The sequence below is a fragment of the Schistocerca gregaria genome, unplaced genomic scaffold (genome assembly GCF_023897955.1).
Source record: "Schistocerca gregaria isolate iqSchGreg1 unplaced genomic scaffold, iqSchGreg1.2 ptg000686l, whole genome shotgun sequence".
Classification (NCBI taxonomy): Eukaryota; Metazoa; Arthropoda; class Insecta; order Orthoptera; family Acrididae; genus Schistocerca; species Schistocerca gregaria.
In genome coordinates this window covers 81,555-93,828 of record NW_026062066.1, presented here as the reverse complement: position 1 = coordinate 93,828, position 12,274 = coordinate 81,555, and the positions used below count along the sequence as shown (strand labels likewise).

Here is a 12,274-nt window from a genome sequence, read left to right as displayed (position 1 = left end):
AGAGAGATGCGACGTCTGCCCACCTCCTATCGAGGCACATACCTGTGGTCAACAGACTTGGAGGACTGCAAGACATTGCCACGGGTGGTGAATGCAGCTAACCCCTGTGCTTAGTGTCCTAATAGCGCGGGCACGTTCGTTTGCCAGTATACATGTAATGAAGAACGCGTCTGACACAGCTGTGGCGAGACACAGTGGCGAGACACAGTGGCTGAGCTTTGCTGTGCATCGCCACTTGCACACGCGAGAACTGCTTTCGGCGGTGCCTCCGTGGCCGTGATCGTCTAGTGGTTAGGACATTGCGTTGTGGCCGCAATAACCCAGGTTCGAATCCTGGTCACGGCACTTTTTAAAGTTTTGCCTCGCTGTCGCTGCAATGACGATAGTGACCCACTGTTTGAAAACACTGTGCCCTCTTGATTTTTCGCTCATGTTCCGCGGGCTGCAGGTGCCAGTTATCAACACGCAATGCCGCCGCACGAAAGAGCGGGCAGCTGCCTGTGTAGTCAATCTCTGTTCGAATAGGGCAGTCGTTTGAGGTGCAATGGATGGGCAGCCAGTCGCAGCAGAACAGGAAGCTGCGTCGTGCACTGTTTCTACAAAAGCGAACAACACTGTCGCAGGTAGCGTGGCCGAGCGGTCTAAGGCGCTGGTTTAAGGCACCAGTCTCTTCGGAGGCGTGGGTTCGAATCCCACCGCTGCCAACGTTTTCTGTCTCGAAAGCAGCAGCACTGGTTACCCGCGAAGGAAACAGCGCAGCAAGCCGTGAGCGCCTCTTTCTTAAATTGTCGTAGCACAGTGCGTGGTGCAACGACAGCATTCAGAGGAGCAGTTTGGAGTAATGATGCCTTGCGTTCGTGTTCATGAAATGTGTCCCGAGCATGCCGTTCTACAAAGTGGAAGCGTAGATTTTTACAGACGTCTTTCAATAGCGTGTTCGCCGGAGGAGCACTCGTGTCTTAATCCGGTGTGGTCTAGTGGCTAGGATACCTGGCTCTCACCCAGGAGGCCCGGGTTCGATTCCCGGCACCGGAAATGCCTATTTTGTTGCTCCTCTCATGCGACTTGGCCCGACTTAGCTCGACTGACGCTACGCTGACGCTTGCAGAAAACCACGTAAAGTATGACTGGCGGCCACAAGTGACGGCGAGAGAGATGCGACGTCTGCCCACCTCCTATCGAGGCACATACCTGTGGTCAACAGACTTGGAGGACTGCAAGACATTGCCACGGGTGGTGAATGCAGCTAACCCCTGTGCTTAGTGTCCTAATAGCGCGGGCACGTTCGTTTGCCAGTATACATGTAATGAAGAACGCGTCTGACACAGCTGTGGCGAGACACAGTGGCGAGACACAGTGGCTGAGCTTTGCTGTGCATCGCCACTTGCACACGCGAGAACTGCTTTCGGCGGTGCCTCCGTGGCCGTGATCGTCTAGTGGTTAGGACATTGCGTTGTGGCCGCAATAACCCAGGTTCGAATCCTGGTCACGGCACTTTTTAAAGTTTTGCCTCGCTGTCGCTGCAATGACGATAGTGACCCACTGTTTGAAAACACTGTGCCCTCTTGATTTTTCGCTCATGTTCCGCGGGCTGCAGGTGCCAGTTATCAACACGCAATGCCGCCGCACGAAAGAGCGGGCAGCTGCCTGTGTAGTCAATCTCTGTTCGAATAGGGCAGTCGTTTGAGGTGCAATGGATGGGCAGCCAGTCGCAGCAGAACAGGAAGCTGCGTCGTGCGCTGTTTCTACAAAAGCGAACAACACTGTCGCAGGTAGCGTGGCCGAGCGGTCTAAGGCGCTGGTTTCAGGCACCAGTCTCTTCGGAGCCGTGGGCCCGAACACATCGCGCGCTCGCTGCGGCGTGTCGGGCGGTGTTTACGTGCGGATCGCGGTCGGCGGCGTGTGCTTCGCGGCGCTATTTCTTCAGTGTTTGTTATTCCTGTGAGTACTATGGATCTCGATCGTTCAGAGAATCGTGAGAACAATATTCAGTGCGCGTTTGATAGATCCGTGCGTAGGCCTACGGCTTTCGAGATTCACGAATGGGTTAGAAACGAACTTCAATTGCCGAAAAGTGTAGTTCTTGGTGTTCAACTAGACGCGTTCCTTAACTCGTTATTTCTCAAACTGTCATCTTCAGATATGTGTGATTCTCTCGTCAATGTGAATGGTGGTGTACGTAAAATTAAGCACCTTGACGGTACAATTAGTGATGTTGTGCTATCGAACGCGGGTTATGGTATACGCACTGTTCGCGTGTTTAACCTGCCATTCGAAGTCCGTAATGAAACTATTTCTCGTAGTTTACTTCCGTATGGTACAGTGCTTTCGGTCGTAAAAGAGAAATGGTCGTCAGCTTATCATTACGACGTTGAGAACGGTGTTCGCAGTGTCCGCATGATTGTCCGACAGCATATACCGTCTTTTGTTGTTGTTGCTGGCCATCGGGCCTTTATTACTTATAGCGGTCAACCGGCAACCTGTTCTTTTTGCAATGGTACCGGACATTTTCGACAGGACTGTCCGAAACGTAGTCGCCCTGTGCAATTACCAAGGACAGACGGTCAGGATGAGGTGACGTGGGCGTCGGTCGCGCTTGGCGCCTCCCCCGCACGTGCGAGTCGTGTGTCTGCACCTGCGATTGCGACCGACGTTGTGGCAATGGACGTTACACCTTCCGTTCCTGTTGCTGATAGCTCCCCGGCGTTGCCTCTCGATGTAGCGCTCCCCGTGCCTGATACGCAGACTGTTGATAGAAATGCGCTACCGATTGTGTCTGACTCTGTACCGCCAGCTGTAACGATATCCGTATCGGAACCCGTTTCTGAGGCTGCTCCCGCTGTTGTGAGTGGGAATTTGTCCGCTGCTGCTACCGTTGTTGTCGACCGTGAGGAGCGTCTTGTCGCCCCCGCGGAACCCAAACCGCGTCGCGAAAGGCCTACTGAGAGGGCTGAAAACGTTACCCGCTTTCGCAGCGCGAGTATTTCAGGTGTTTCCTTCCGTAAGGCGCGGACGCCGTCCCCGGTGGTGACTTGTGTTCCACCGTACAAGTCCACCTCTAAACAAAAGAAATTGCAACGGGCCTCGCAGCGCGCGGTTGTTGACTCGCGGCAGGCGCCGGCTTCCGATCGCCGTCGGCAGCGGCCTGCTGCTTGCAGTCAGCCCGAGGCGTCCGTGAGTTCCGCGGAATCTAAGCGGGACGAGAAAGTTCGACAGCTAAAGGTTCTCCTTACTAAAACGGAGCCTGTGGTGGCAAGCGGTATGGCGATGGACGTTGTTCAGGGCGTGTCGCCTGCACACTTGGCAGCTAAACGTAAATCGGACGACTCACATTGCCGTCGCATCCGGCCGCACTCGCAGGATTCTGGATCTGTTTCTGCCGTCGGCGCTGGACCTGCCACGGCGGCTCCTTCCGGTGCCGCTGTTAGTATGGACACGGAGGTGGTTCAGCCCCCCGTGTTTTCCGGTGATAAGTGTGACTGGGCGGCGGACGTGGAGGTGGACGACGGCACTGGAGCCGGTACGTAGCGTGACTCTGCTCTTTGCTTGGCAGCGTGATTGCATCCGCCGTTGCCTAAGTTTACCGTTGTTTTTTTTGTGGCGTATTCTTGTCTATCTTGTGTGACACCGGTCTGTTGCGCGTTTTAACCTGTATTTTCGCACGCGAGTGTAATTTTGGCAGCGCCACTGCACCCGTCGTTGTGTGTTTTTATTTGTTGTGTATTTTAAATGTTTCATATTTTTTAATGTGTTGGGTGCCAGCCGCTCGTCGGCGGCACATTTTAGTCGTTCTTGCCGCTCACTTGGATCGTTACGGATACACGGTTGCTTTTCCAGATGTGCGCATTTATTTTTCACACAGTTGTGTAGTTTTGTTGTCAATGGGGCCTGACACGCGGTTTTTGTGTGTTTACCCCGTTAATCTCAATACCATGTGCTGTCTTACCGGTGCATGTACCACTTTTGTAGTGCGTATACTTTTTATTCGCGCGTCTGATGTGTAACATCCGTTTCAGACATATTTTACTGTGCTTGCCACTTCCTTGCATTGTTTTAGCGGCACATGTGCATGCAATTTTTTGCGGATCTATGTATTAGCTTTTGAAAGTGTATGGTGTTTATTGTCCGCTAGCGGAACTTTTAGTCGTTTGTGTTGAAACAGTGTGTGCTCCTTGTGACGCCAATGCTTCCACCGTTGTGCACGCTTCTTTACTTCTTCTTTCTTCTTGTTATTTATTGTCTTTGCTGTGTATGGTGTGTGCCCCCCGTCGGAGGCAATGTCTCATCGCTCATGCCGACGAGCTGCATGGTACAGCATTGGCGGCGCACATGTCGTTTGACTCTGTCCGTATCTTTTTGATATTTTACCTATGTCTACAGTCTTCACATATTGGGGGATAGCTTTTACCGTTGTTGTTGATTGCATGCGTGTTTTGGTAGCGCACACTACCTTTCATTATGCCACAATATGCCTTTGATTTACCTTTGTGCGCGTCGTCGCCGGTTTGTTTTTTTCTTTACTGGTCCTGTCGTTCGACTGCGTCGTCCTCGCTGTGCCGGGGCACCTATTATTTTATGTGTATATTGTATCTTCTTATCTGTTGGTGTTTTAGCTGTGCTTGGCGTTCGGTAGCCTGTGGTGGATCGTTTTTGCCGTTCATGTTCACGTGTTGCTTTGCTTTTGGGGCGCCCTTGTGACTGTTATTGTAGACCCTTCTTTCGTGTGTAATTTGTGTATGATACCTGCCACCTGTCGGTATGCCATTTTTGCCGATCTTGTCTACATTCCGCGTTATCTTCGCAGCGATACTGCCTCGCTTCTTGTGCACACTGTATTTGTTGCTCCTTGCGTTGTGTATGGTTCCTGACACGCGCCGGTGGCGTATACTTACTGTTAATGTTAACAAAATGCGTAGTCCTCATAAAGTCCTTGCCTTAAAAACTCTTTTATTTGAAACCCGTTGCCATGTCGCCTTTTTGCAAGAAGTGACACGGGAGGCTCTCCTGCTTTTAACCGATCTGAGTGACTACGTTATTGTGGATAATGTGGTGTCAGACAATGTCACCGGTACAGCTATTTTAGTCTGCCCCGGGCTCACTGTCACTAATATCGAGTGTCTCCCTACTGGCCGCGCTATTGCGTGCACTATTGAAGGCGTCACGTTTGTTAATGTTTATGCTCCTTCCGGTAGCGACTACGCGGCGCGGCGGCTCTTTTATAGTCAGGAGCTGTGTGAGGTTTTGCACCGGAATTCCGCTCATTTAATTCTCGGCGGTGATTTTAATGCGGTCACCGATGACCGCGATCAGGAGCCGCGCCCCAACAAGTGTCAGGAACTCCACACGCTTCTCACAAGTTTTAATCTGCAGGATACGTGGCGCATGCTCCACCCGGTTGAAACCCAATATACCTATTTTTATCCACAGGGACACAGCCGACTTGATCGGATCTATGTGTCATCGTCACTTGCGGCCCCGGTGGCTCGATCTGAGGTCAGGCCGGTTATTTTTTCAGATCACTGCAGTTATTTTTGTGAACTTTCGCTTCCATTTTTTAGGCCTTCCTATCGCAGAAATCTATGGAAGTTTAACTGCAGCCTGCTGGCCGACTCTCATTTTCAGCAGTGCTTCACTGATATGTGGCACAAACTTTTGCAGGCTAAACCCGGTGACAGTAGCGTTCTCGGGTGGTGGGTTGGCACTGCCAAACCTGCAGTCCGGACCTTTTTAATTAATTTTAGCCGAGACGCAGCGCACTGGCGTCGCTCGACGTCACAGTTTTATCAGAGCTGTTTGAAGGACCTCGCCCGCCAAGTTACGGCCCAGCCGCATCTTCTTCCCATTTTCAAACGATTTCAGGCCGAACTTTTGACCGATCTGCGGCGAAAGGGTAGAGGGCCGGTTACTCGGTGCCAACCTGTGGGTGCCGTGGACGGGGAGCCGCTCTCTATATATCATCTTAATAGAGAGCGGAAGATGCGCGAACGATTGGCTTTTAATGCGTGGGTCACTCGGGATGGAATAAAGACTTCCGACAGGGTGACGATTGAGAGGGAAATCCACGCACATTTTGAGTCTCTCTTTCGGGACGTTGATGTCGAACCCGCTGCGCTGCGTCGTCTTTTACAGGGGATTCCTAATGTTTTACGTCGCACAGACCGTGTCCATCTTAATGAGGCTTTTACGTCCGACGAATTGCACGAAGCTGTCAAGCGAAGTCCTAGGGGGAAATCTCCCGGAATGGACGGCATTCCCGCTGAATTTTATTTGCAGTTTTTTACCCTTTTACGCGATACGTTAACCGGTATCGCGAATGAAATTCTTAATGGTGCTCCTCTACCAACGGAATTTGCAGCGGGATGCATCACGCTCATTCCAAAATCGAAAGCGACGCCGAATATCCACACTGTTCGACCGATCACTCTGTTAAACGCGGACTATAAGATCATGGCGAGGTGTGTCGCGCACAGACTGCGGCGAGTCATGCCGCGCGTTCTCTGTGAACATCAGACGTGTGCTGTGCGTGACAGGAATATTTTTGACGCCGTTCTGGCCTATAGGGACTGTATCGGTTTTGTACGCGGCAACAGAGTTCGGTCGGCAGCCATTATGTTGATCGATTTCCAGAATGCGTTTGACAGGGTTGGCCATGCCTATTTGCGGCGTGTCATGATTGCAATGGGCTTTGGCCGTAAGTTTACCCACACGGTTCAGGGTTTTTTGCGCAATGCCACGTCGAGTGTCATAGTCAATGGGTCCCTCAGTCAGCCTATACGTCTAACTCGCTCGGTCAGACAGGGTTGCCCGTTGTCAATGACACTTTACGCTTTGGCGCTCGACCCGCTGCTGCGGTCTATCTGCCGCGAGTGTCCCGGGATCCAACTTGGAGAAGATCGCCTCACTTGTCGGGCTTATGCCGATGATCTTGGGGTGTTCTTGGGTCGGCCGGCTGATGTGGATACCCTGTACTCTGTTCTCCGGCTTTTTGAGAAGGCGGCGGGGGCCGTTGTGAATGTTCACAAGACGGTTTTGCTGCCTCTTACTCCACGCATGAGCCATGTGCGTCGAAATTGGTTCAGTGTTGTGCAGCAGCACAAAGTCTTGGGGGTTATTTTATCTGATAATCCTCAGCGCATGGAGGCTCTTAATTGGCGTCCCGTCTTACACACCGTTAGGGCGGTTGTTAAAATTCATGCGGCCCGACATTTGGCGCTCCATGACAAGGTGCATCTCATTAACACTACCATCTTAGCTCGAGCGTGGTATTTAGCACAGGTTCTCCCGGTTCCTAAGCTTCTAGATCGCGCTATTAAACAGGCCGTCTACTGGCTCCTATGGAAAGGGGACATTTTCAAGGTTTCGTTAGCCACCTGCACCTTACATCCGGCCGATGGGGGACTCGGTCTGGTGGATTTTTCCGCCAAATGCGCGGCGCTCCTCCTCAAACGGACTACGGCCGTATTGGAGAAAGGCACCAGCAGTGCCACGGTCAGGTTGTTCACCCAATACCGCCCACCTTCCGTGGTTGCTCCGGTCTCTGTCAGCCACATACCCTTTGCGCTGAATTACGTGCGGCGTTTTTATTTTAACAGCAGCTATCTTGCGCATAGTGGCTCCAGCGGGGGCCGTGTGGGCGACATTGTCCGTGCTCTGCGGGGATTACCGGCCAGAAACAAGTGGGAGTACCGCCTACCACATACTGACTGGCGGACAGTTTGGCGCAACATCACCTCCCCCGTGCTTCCTGCACCTGTCAGAGCGTCGTGGTATAAAGTTGTCAATGGCATGATTCCTACAAATGCTAAACTGCACTCTATTCATCTGAGTCCGTCCCCTGCATGCGAAGAGTGCCATGTCGAAGATACCATTCAACATCGTTTCGTGTGCCGTCGGTTCCGTGCTGTGTGGGACACTGCTCGGGATATGATTCGTCTCGTCAACAGGGTGTCTACAACGCAGGTGACAGTGGCAGATGCAATCGTACCTCAGTGTAAGGCGTTTCCATCCACCAAACGCAATGCCACGATCTGGTTACTCGGCCATACAATTTATTCACTCTTTTGTCTCAAACTGACGGATCGTTTGGATTTTCTCACCTACTTATGGACTGAGCACGGCAAGTACCGTGTTCGTACTGATTATGTTATGACTTTTGCAAATTTTTTGCATGTCGCTTTGGCGCATGCTTTTGCTCCTTACCGATGTCGACTTAATTAATTTTACACTTTCCAGCTTAAAACTGTGACGTGATAGTGAGAGAGTTCGTTTAGCGATGCATGTATATTCAGTATAAGGAACGAAAAATATAACGTAATCGGGAGACATTTCTCCCTTGGGAATTGCCTCGTATATGGTGTTATGCGAGGATTTTTGTTTTCCTTTCTTTATTTTCCTCTTGTTTTCCACTCTGCCATGTTATGGTATGGGATCGTGATGCTGCGTGGACATTTCATTGTGTTTACTTGCTTTTAGTTTGGTCAGGATGGCTAGTGTGCTTTTCTTAATTGAATTGCATTATTTCTTTCCTTTCTTGTTTCTTTGGAGTGAACATCGCACCTTTTTTTTGCCATTTTTTCACGGTGAGCGTCCGTGTTAATTGACTTCTCCATTGCTGGATGGCGTTTTGCTTTGTGTGCTGAATGGATTTTTCTTTGACTGATTTCCGAAAGTAATATATAGTTGTTCTTTATTTTCCGCTTCACGAGCAATCGAATGTTTACTTTGATTTCCGTGAAGATCCACACATTTCCGTTAACCCTTTCACCAACAATGCCTCAGAGGAAGGAGGCTTACTTTTCATTTTGCTTTGGTCAAAGTTCGTTTTCGTTTAAGTTCCATCTGGCAACAGCACTAACTATAGCTGAGAAGCTCGCCGACGAAGGCGTTACTTGGAGAGCGAAAGGACGGGCTATAAGGGGAGATGGGAGGCCCAAAAAAAAAAAAAAAAAAATAAAAATAAAATACAAAAAAAAAAGAAGAAGAAAAAAAAAAAGTTGCCAAAAACCAAAAAAAAGTTGCCAATTTTGACGTCTCATTTTTGTGCCGATGCGGTGTGTTCTCGTGGGGTAGGACGCAGCTCTTGTGACGCGCGTGTTGTGTAGGTAGCGTGGCCGAGCGGTCTAAGGCGCTGGTATCAGGCACCAGTCTCTTCGGAGGCGTGGGTTCCAAACCCACAGGTGCCAAACGTGTAATGTTGCCTGTGTCGTAGACAGCTGCACTCATTGCCCGCAAAGAAAACGGCACAACAAGGCGTGAGCGTCTGTTAAAAAAGGAAAAAAAAAAAAAAAAGCTGTCAATTTTTTCTCGTTTTTTGTGCCATTGCGGTGTTTTCTCTTGCGCTACAACGCAGCTCCTGTGACCGCCGTGCCGCGTAGGTAGCGTGGCCGAGCGGTCTAAGGCGCTGGTTTCAGGCACCAGTCTCTTCGGAGGCGTGGGTTCGAATCCCACCGCTGCCAACGTTTTCTGTCTCGAAAGCAGCAGCACTGGTTACCCGCGAAGGAAACAGCGCAGCAAGCCGTGAGCGCCTCTTTCTTAAATTGTCGTAGCACAGTGCGTGGTGCAACGACAGCATTCAGAGGAGCAGTTTGGAGTAATGATGCCTTGCGTTCGTGTTCATGAAATGTGTCCCGAGCATGCCGTTCTACAAAGTGGAAGCGTAGATTTTTACAGACGTCTTTCAATAGCGTGGTCGCCGGAGGAGCACTCGTGTCTTAATCCGGTGTGGTCTAGTGGCTAGGATACCTGGCTCTCACCCAGGAGGCCCGGGTTCGATTCCCGGCACCGGAAATGCCTATTTTGTTGCTCCTCTCATGCGACTTGGCCCGACTTAGCTCGACTGACGCTACGCTGACGCTTGCAGAAAACCACGTAAAGTATGACTGGCGGCCACAAGTGACGGCGAGAGAGATGCGACGTCTGCCCACCTCCTATCGAGGCACATACCTGTGGTCAACAGACTTGGAGGACTGCAAGACATTGCCACGGGTGGTGAATGCAGCTAACCCCTGTGCTTAGTGTCCTAATAGCGCGGGCACGTTCGTTTGCCAGTATACATGTAATGAAGAACGCGTCTGACACAGCTGTGGCGAGACACAGTGGCGAGACACAGTGGCTGAGCTTTGCTGTGCATCGCCACTTGCACACGCGAGAACTGCTTTCGGCGGTGCCTCCGTGGCCGTGATCGTCTAGTGGTTAGGACATTGCGTTGTGGCCGCAATAACCCAGGTTCGAATCCTGGTCACGGCACTTTTTAAAGTTTTGCCTCGCTGTCGCTGCAATGACGATAGTGACCCACTGTTTGAAAACACTGTGCCCTCTTGATTTTTCGCTCATGTTCCGCGGGCTGCAGGTGCCAGTTATCAACACGCAATGCCGCCGCACGAAAGAGCGGGCAGCTGCCTGTGTAGTCAATCTCTGTTCGAATAGGGCAGTCGTTTGAGGTGCAATGGATGGGCAGCCAGTCGCAGCAGAACAGGAAGCTGCGTCGTGCACTGTTTCTACAAAAGCGAACAACACTGTCGCAGGTAGCGTGGCCGAGCGGTCTAAGGCGCTGGTTTAAGGCACCAGTCTCTTCGGAGGCGTGGGTTCGAATCCCACCGCTGCCAATTTTTTCTCGTTTTTTGTGCCATTGCGGTGTTTTCTCTTGCGCTACAACGCAGCTCCTGTGACCGCCGTGCCGCGTAGGTAGCGTGGCCGAGCGGTCTAAGGCGCTGGTTTCAGGCACCAGTCTCTTCGGAGGCGTGGGTTCGAATCCCACCGCTGCCAACGTTTTCTGTCTCGAAAGCAGCAGCACTGGTTACCCGCGAAGGAAACAGCGCAGCAAGCCGTGAGCGCCTCTTTCTTAAATTGTCGTAGCACAGTGCGTGGTGCAACGACAGCATTCAGAGGAGCAGTTTGGAGTAATGATGCCTTGCGTTCGTGTTCATGAAATGTGTCCCGAGCATGCCGTTCTACAAAGTGGAAGCGTAGATTTTTACAGACGTCTTTCAATAGCGTGTTCGCCGGAGGAGCACTCGTGTCTTAATCCGGTGTGGTCTAGTGGCTAGGATACCTGGCTCTCACCCAGGAGGCCCGGGTTCGATTCCCGGCACCGGAAATGCCTATTTTGTTGCTCCTCTCATGCGACTTGGCCCGACTTAGCTCGACTGACGCTACGCTGACGCTTGCAGAAAACCACGTAAAGTATGACTGGCGGCCACAAGTGACGGCGAGAGAGATGCGACGTCTGCCCACCTCCTATCGAGGCACATACCTGTGGTCAACAGACTTGGAGGACTGCAAGACATTGCCACGGGTGGTGAATGCAGCTAACCCCTGTGCTTAGTGTCCTAATAGCGCGGGCACGTTCGTTTGCCAGTATACATGTAATGAAGAACGCGTCTGACACAGCTGTGGCGAGACACAGTGGCGAGACACAGTGGCTGAGCTTTGCTGTGCATCGCCACTTGCACACGCGAGAACTGCTTTCGGCGGTGCCTCCGTGGCCGTGATCGTCTAGTGGTTAGGACATTGCGTTGTGGCCGCAATAACCCAGGTTCGAATCCTGGTCACGGCACTTTTTAAAGTTTTGCCTCGCTGTCGCTGCAATGACGATAGTGACCCACTGTTTGAAAACACTGTGCCCTCTTGATTTTTCGCTCATGTTCCGCGGGCTGCAGGTGCCAGTTATCAACACGCAATGCCGCCGCACGAAAGAGCGGGCAGCTGCCTGTGTAGTCAATCTCTGTTCGAATAGGGCAGTCGTTTGAGGTGCAATGGATGGGCAGCCAGTCGCAGCAGAACAGGAAGCTGCGTCGTGCACTGTTTCTACAAAAGCGAACAACACTGTCGCAGGTAGCGTGGCCGAGCGGTCTAAGGCGCTGGTTTAAGGCACCACTCTCTTCGGAGGCGTGGGTTCGAATCCCACCGCTGCCAATTTTTTCTCGTTTTTTGTGCCATTGCGGTGTTTTCTCTTGCGCTACAACGCAGCTCCTGTGACCGCCGTGCCGCGTAGGTAGCGTGGCCGAGCGGTCTAAGGCGCTGGTTTCAGGCACCAGTCTCTTCGGAGGCGTGGGTTCGAATCCCACCGCTGCCAACGTTTTCTGTCTCGAAAGCAGCAGCACTGGTTACCCGCGAAGGAAACAGCGCAGCAAGCCGTGAGCGCCTCTTTCTTAAATTGTCGTAGCACAGTGCGTGGTGCAACGACAGCATTCAGAGGAGCAGTTTGGAGTAATGATGCCTTGCGTTCGTGTTCATGAAATGTGTCCCGAGCATGCCGTTCTACAAAGTGGAAGCG

General features: G+C 51.8%; 13 non-coding genes across 13 annotated transcripts; all 13 read left to right on the top strand.

The window, feature by feature from the left end:
* Positions 1-273: 273 nt before the first annotated feature.
* On the top strand, positions 274-345 carry Trnah-gug (transfer RNA histidin (anticodon GUG)). The gene has a single exon. It is a non-coding gene; the product is annotated as a tRNA-His (tRNA).
* Positions 346-622: 277 nt separating this feature from the next.
* On the top strand, positions 623-704 carry Trnal-aag (transfer RNA leucine (anticodon AAG)). Its single transcript has one exon. It is a non-coding gene; the product is annotated as a tRNA-Leu (tRNA).
* Positions 705-963: 259 nt separating this feature from the next.
* Positions 964-1,035, top strand: Trnae-cuc (transfer RNA glutamic acid (anticodon CUC)). The gene has a single exon. It is a non-coding gene; the product is annotated as a tRNA-Glu (tRNA).
* Positions 1,036-1,422: 387 nt separating this feature from the next.
* On the top strand, positions 1,423-1,494 carry Trnah-gug (transfer RNA histidin (anticodon GUG)). The gene has a single exon. It is a non-coding gene; the product is annotated as a tRNA-His (tRNA).
* A 7,879-nt stretch (positions 1,495-9,373) lies between these two features.
* Positions 9,374-9,455, top strand: Trnal-cag (transfer RNA leucine (anticodon CAG)). The gene has a single exon. It is a non-coding gene; the product is annotated as a tRNA-Leu (tRNA).
* Positions 9,456-9,714: 259 nt separating this feature from the next.
* Trnae-cuc (transfer RNA glutamic acid (anticodon CUC)) lies at positions 9,715-9,786 on the top strand. Its single transcript has one exon. It is a non-coding gene; the product is annotated as a tRNA-Glu (tRNA).
* A 387-nt stretch (positions 9,787-10,173) lies between these two features.
* Positions 10,174-10,245, top strand: Trnah-gug (transfer RNA histidin (anticodon GUG)). Its single transcript has one exon. It is a non-coding gene; the product is annotated as a tRNA-His (tRNA).
* A 277-nt stretch (positions 10,246-10,522) lies between these two features.
* Positions 10,523-10,604, top strand: Trnal-aag (transfer RNA leucine (anticodon AAG)). The gene has a single exon. It is a non-coding gene; the product is annotated as a tRNA-Leu (tRNA).
* A 78-nt stretch (positions 10,605-10,682) lies between these two features.
* Positions 10,683-10,764, top strand: Trnal-cag (transfer RNA leucine (anticodon CAG)). The gene has a single exon. It is a non-coding gene; the product is annotated as a tRNA-Leu (tRNA).
* Positions 10,765-11,023: 259 nt separating this feature from the next.
* Positions 11,024-11,095, top strand: Trnae-cuc (transfer RNA glutamic acid (anticodon CUC)). Its single transcript has one exon. It is a non-coding gene; the product is annotated as a tRNA-Glu (tRNA).
* Positions 11,096-11,482: 387 nt separating this feature from the next.
* On the top strand, positions 11,483-11,554 carry Trnah-gug (transfer RNA histidin (anticodon GUG)). Its single transcript has one exon. It is a non-coding gene; the product is annotated as a tRNA-His (tRNA).
* A 277-nt stretch (positions 11,555-11,831) lies between these two features.
* Trnal-aag (transfer RNA leucine (anticodon AAG)) lies at positions 11,832-11,913 on the top strand. Its single transcript has one exon. It is a non-coding gene; the product is annotated as a tRNA-Leu (tRNA).
* Positions 11,914-11,991: 78 nt separating this feature from the next.
* On the top strand, positions 11,992-12,073 carry Trnal-cag (transfer RNA leucine (anticodon CAG)). The gene has a single exon. It is a non-coding gene; the product is annotated as a tRNA-Leu (tRNA).
* Positions 12,074-12,274: the final 201 nt, after the last annotated feature.